This window comes from Crinia signifera, chromosome 19 (genome assembly GCF_055691185.1).
Source record: "Crinia signifera chromosome 19, ASM5569118v1, whole genome shotgun sequence".
In the NCBI taxonomy this organism is placed as follows: Eukaryota; Metazoa; Chordata; class Amphibia; order Anura; family Myobatrachidae; genus Crinia; species Crinia signifera.
In genome coordinates this window covers 135,342,811-135,349,223 of record NC_139226.1, presented here as the reverse complement: position 1 = coordinate 135,349,223, position 6,413 = coordinate 135,342,811, and positions in this window count along the sequence as shown.

The following is a 6,413-nucleotide window of genomic DNA, read 5'->3' as shown; positions in this document are numbered from 1 at the left end:
ACAAACTCTTGATCTAATAATACCTCTCCTAAAAATTGTCTATGAGTAATTTAATATTTTTGCATATTTTTTATGTATTTTCTATATTTCTGTTTTTATATATAGGAATATCCTTTATAATATTTTACTTCTATACTGACATATGAAGTAGTTTAATATGTATTTTTTAAAATATATGCGTCGCCACAGGTTGTTGGCCATAATTTATGTACGCAAAGAAAACTTTTATAATATGTTCTCATGTATAAGTATATTAATTTTCTCTTTTTTATGTGTATTTTTATATTTGTGAGTCCTGCAGGCTGATACCGTCTGGAAGTTGATACTCATTTTTGTATCACTTATCACTACTACTTATTTATTGAAATTATGTCTATATTTATATTGATATATATGTGTATATATTTATTTTTTATACATATATTAATTATTTAATTTATATATTTTTTCACTTAATTAGATTATATTTATAGATAAATGTATATATTTATATTTTTTATATACTGTAGATTCTCCTAGTTTATGTATATGTACTTTAGCACTTACCACTTTATTACTTAGCACTTTATAGTTAAAACTAGTAGGTCATGTGTATATTTACCCTTTTGTTGATCAAACTCTCAGATGTGTACCAGCGTGCATGATATTATGTATGATTTTTCTTTGTATTTGATGTATTAAAATCTGTACCTTTAAATGTAATTTTAAAATGTGAATGATAAGTCTTGCTTGGCGGCACCTGCTACTAATTAAGCGGCTGGTTTAAAAGTTGGTGGATGTCAGGAGGTAGTCACACCCCCTGACGAAGTCCGAACCTGGGACGAAACGCGTTGGGCGTGGCTTCCAGTGATCCCGACGCTGTGGCGTCTTCGTAGTCCATGTCGATCTGAAGGAGTTGATCCGAGTGAGCGGTTGTTTGACGAGGTTCCTGCCGGCGACTGATCACCGCCTACGGCAGTTTCATCTGTATCTTCCTGCCGCACTGCCCGACTACTCCCTGGCAAGCATTGCTGTTTTTACCCTTAATGTACGTCAGTATTTTATAAGTAAAATTGTGTTATATTATATTATATTACTGATTGTGCGCTTCATTTACCTTCTCTTTGCAAGCATACTTCTGTGGATTCGTGGTGGATCCTACAAGTGGAGCAGCACACATTGTGGGACTTATTGGACATTGTTATATGCCTAAAAGACATTGGACTTAATGCGCTGGGTATCGTTCTTCTGCAGATATATAGATATGTATAGATATATAGATATATACAGTATATAGCGGCGGCAATCACAGGACTTGGATATCAGGAAGGAAGCACGGAGGCTTAACGCTTTCAGCCAATAATGTTTCGGTCTTTATTGACCTTCAGATTGAACAAATAACATACAAAATGATCTTACCTAAATCACACCCGCCACCACCGTGATGCGGTGCTGGGAAGCGTCGTCCGTCCAGTCCCATGACGTCACTCACATGTAACGCGCGGCCTCCACCACGCACAGACAGCTGACGCGTTCCCTTGATACAGTAACTTTGGACAACAAATATGTATCCCAGTGAAACATTAACAATTATGCACATAGCAAGATAAACATACCTCAAAGCCGTATATATAAAACAAAATATCTTTTAAGCAAAAAGCATTAATGTCAGATAAACATAAGAAACAAGACATGCTGTAATTTTGATTTAGTCTGTGCGGTGCCACCGTATTCAAACGGTGAATCCACCGGACCTCGCGTTGTAGCAATTTCTTAGCACGGTCACCCCCTGTCAGATTTGCAGGAATTTGATGAATTATTTTATATTTAAGTGTAGCCACACTGTGTTTTAACTCCCAGAAATGTCTAGGCACCGGCTGCTCCGGAGTACCCGGTTTGCCTTCTATGGACAGACATACAGTTGACCTATGTACAGCAGCTCTTTCTTTAAAGGGGCGAGTGGTTTAACCCACATATATCAGTCCACAAGGACACTTGTGTGTGGGTGTGCTAGCGGGATTCGGTATGGAATCCCGGCGGTCGGAATCCCAGCGTTCAAAATCCCGACGCTGGAATCCCGACGCCTAAATCCCGACAAGGGGGGGACGTGGAGCGCCCCCCCCCCCCCCCCCTGCGGGCTCGCTGCACTCGCCGCGCAGCGGGGCCGGTGCCTCGCTATGCTCGGCACGCTAATTTATTCTCCCTCTATGGGTGTCGCGGACACCCACAGAGGGAGAAAGTTTCGGGATTTCGGCGGTCGGGAATCCAGCGTCGGGATTCTGAACGCCGGGATTCCGACCGCCGGGAAGTTGACTGCATCCCTGCTAGCGTATTGCCAGTTTCCATAAAACTGCATGTAGCACACCCTAAACATCTATAACAACCTGTTTTTTGGTCAGAAAGGTGTGGGATGTAGACGTTTGATGTGATGAAATATAATTTTTTACTAGCCAATCTTTTAGGCTATGTTCCCGTTTGTAGCTAGGTAAAAGTGTCACATTCTTAAACATTTTTATTTCTGTGTCCCTCCTTTAACATCGGCCATAAATCTCTTGCTGTTTTCACTATTTTAGGGCTTGCACCGCCATAGTATTGTACCAGTGGGATTTTTTATTGGGTTCCTTCTTTTTAGTTTTGGGGTCTAATGCTTTTAACCGCGTGACTGCCAGTGCTTTTTTCTTAGCCTGCAATAATTCTGTATAATTATACCCTCTAACTAAAAAATTTTTTAATCATGTTGTCAATTTCCCATTGACAGTCTTGGCGGTCACAAAAAATCCGTCTTACCCTCGAGAATTGTGAATAGGGTAACCCCTTTTTTGTAGCGACTTGATGCTGGCTTGAGGAGTGCAGGATAATGTTCCTGTCCATAGGTTTAGTAAACAGTCCAGTTTATATTCTACCATCTCGCAGTGTAAGTTGTACATCTAAATAGTGCACACTCTCTTTGATCTCATATGTAACTTTAATAGTGCAATGTACTTGATTGACATCCCTCATCATGTCCTCAAACTCCTGCGAGCTGCCGGACCCGATGACCAGCAGGTCATCTATATATCTTACAAGGAAGAAATGTCTGCTAAGTGGTTCTGATCACTCTACATGGGCCAAATCTCACCAGAATAACTCCTGGAGGCAGCCGGAACAAGCCATTAAGAGGTATTGATTCCAAAAAAAAAAAAAAAAAAACATTCTATCATCACCCAAGGGTTAGGATATTTCTGCCTATATTAGGTTTGGCACCCTTACAAACTTAGTGTGAGCGAATCTGATTAAATGATTGCAGAGAGGCTTAGCCAGTGGTTTGGGGATGGTAAAAAGATTTACCTGGGAAGTCTGGGAAGTAATACCATTTTAGCAGCTGCTACACAACCTAAATATAAGATTTCATGAAGGAGCCATTCTTTGGTCAGTGATTCAAAAGAGCTCAATAATGTGCTATAATTACATTAATTTAAGTCACAGTCCTTCACCAACAGAACACCTAAGTGCTTAAGGGATCTGGATTGCCAGGCATACTGTACTTAAAATAGTCTTTTAACATTTGAATAACATCTTTGGGCACAGTGATGGGGAGTGTCTCAGTTTTAGAAGTTTTACATATGTAATAGGATATATTTGCATAATCACCTAGAATAGAATGCAATTAAAGAAGAGAAGTTTTAGGTTGGACAAAATAGAGCAATATATGGGAAAACTCGTAATATCATATGCAGTAGTATCAGTTTATCTTATTTTCTCAGCCAATTGTTCAATAGCCAAAGCAAATATTAGAGATGGGCACCACTACCCAGGGCCGGTGCCACCACTAGGCAGCTCTAGGCATTTGCCTAGGGCGCCGGCCACTGGAGGTCGGTAGTCCGGAGCTAAGAACCCCCCTGGATGTAGGTGAGCGGCTAAGCTCCCCCGCCACCCCCAGCATCCTCGTCGGATGCCGACACTGATGCATTACACCCTAGGCTCCCCCTGTCACTTCACTTCCGACAAGTTCAACCCACCCCCCCAACGCTGCTGTGGAGAGACGCTCAGACGCGGCACCCGGCAGGTGGGCGGCTTCCCCCCACCCCCAGCAAACTTTGCGGCTGCCGCTGCACCGCGATCGCATCCTCGACCCCCCCTTCCACAGCGGGAACATCATCCACCCCCCCCCGGTAACAGCGCGACGGTGGGCGCCGGGGCGACCCCCCGCCTGGGGCGCTCCGGTGCCTAGCATCGGCCCTGCCCCTACCAAGGAGAGCCATCCATTTACACAGACTGTGTAAAATACAATAATTGAGTCAAGTGTCCTGTCTGAGATCTGAAATGCCTCAATGCGTTCTGTAAATAAAGCCAATGTAGTCTGTTGAATGCCTTTTCTGCATCTAATGTATGGAGAAAACCTATTAAGTGTCTTTCCCAAAATATACCATTAGTAATCTAGGCTCAGTAGTCTGAAAGTGTGTTACATACTGTGTCTGATTTACCATTGTGCTCCCATATAGCATAAGTAATCTAGGCTCAGTAGGCTGAGAATGTGTTACATACTGAGTCTGATTTACCATAGTGCTCCCATATATCATTAATAATCTAGGCTCAGTAGGTTGGGGATGTGTTACATACTGAGTGTGATATACCCCAGTGATCCCATATATCATAAGTAATCTAGGCTCAGTAGGCTGAGAGTGTGTTACATACTGAGTGTGATATACCACAGTGATCCCATATATCATTAGTAATCTAGGCTCAGTAGGCTGAGAGTGTGTTACATACTTTGTCTGATTTACCATAGTGCTCCCATATATCATTAGTAATCTAGGCTCAGTAGGCTGAGGATGTGTTACATACTGAGTCTGATTTACCTTAGTGATCCCATATATCATTAATAATCTAGGCTCAGTAGGCTGAGATTGCGTTACATACTGAGTCTGATTTACCATAGTGATCCCATATATCATTAATAATCTAGGCTCAGTAGTCTGAGATTGTGTTACATACTGAGTCTGATTTACCATAGTGCTCCCATATATCATTAGTAATCTAGGCTCAGTAGTGTGAGAGCGTGTTACATACTGAGTCTGTTATACCACAGTGATCCCATATATCATTAGTAATCTAGGCTCAGTAGGCTGAGGATGTGTTACATACTGAGTCTGATTTACCTTAGTGATCCCATATATCATTAGTAATCTAGGCTCAGTAGGCTGAGAGTGTGTTACATACTGAGTCTGATTTACCATAGTGATCCAATATATCATTAATAATCTAGGCTCAGTAGGCTGAGATTGTGTTACATACTGAGTCTGATTTACCATAGTGCTCCCATATATCATTAGTAATCTAGGCTCAGTAGTCTGAGAGTGTGTTACATACTGAGTCTGTTATACCAAAGTGATCCCATATATCATTAGTAATCTAGGCTCAGTAGGTTAAGGATGTGTTACATACTAAGTATGATTTACCATAGTGGTCCCATATATCATTAGTAATCTAGGCTCAGTAGGCTGAGAGTGTGTTACATACTGAGTCTGACTTACTATGGAGCTCCCATACAGTATATCATTAGTAATCTAGTCTTGGTAGGCTGATGATGTGTTACATACTGAGTCTGACTTTCCATAGTACTCCCATATATCATAAGTAATCCAGGCTCTGTATTCTGAGAGTGTGTTACATACTTAGTCTGTTTTATCATAGTTCTCCCATATATTACTAGTAATCTACGCTCAGTATTCTAAGAGTGCATTACATACTGAGTCTGATTTACGATAGTTATCCATATATAATTAGTAATCTAGGCTTAGTAGGCTGAGAGTGTGTTACATACTGAGTCTGACTTACCGTAGTGCTCCCATATATCATTAGTAATCTAGGCTCAGTAGGCTGAGAGTGTGTTACATACTGAGTCTGACTTACCATAGTGCTCCCATATATCATTGGTAATCTAGGCTCAGTAGGCTGAGAGTGTGTAACATACTGAGTTTGACTTACCGTAGTGCTCCCGTATATCATTAGTAATCTAGGGTCAGAAGGCTGAGAGTGTGTTACATACTGTGTCTGATTTACCATAGTGATCCCATATATCATTAGTAATCTAGGCTCAGTAGGCTGAGATTGTGTTACATACTGAGTCTGACTTACCGTAGTGCTCCCATATATCATTGGTAATCTAGGCTCAGTAGGCTGAGAGTGTGTAACATACTGAGTTTGACTTACCATGGTGATCCCATTACTCATTAGTAATCTAGGCTCAGTAGGCTGAGAGTGTGTAACATACCGAGTCTGTCTTACCATCGTGCTCCCATATATAAATATTCTAATTTAGGCTCAGTAGGATGCTGAGGCAGGGATTTAATGAGAGCCGATTATAGCATGTAGAGTTTGCTCACATTAAAATGTCCAAAGTTTTCTCCAAAACTCAGCCAATGTAATATGATTTAAGTACTGTAGCACACACT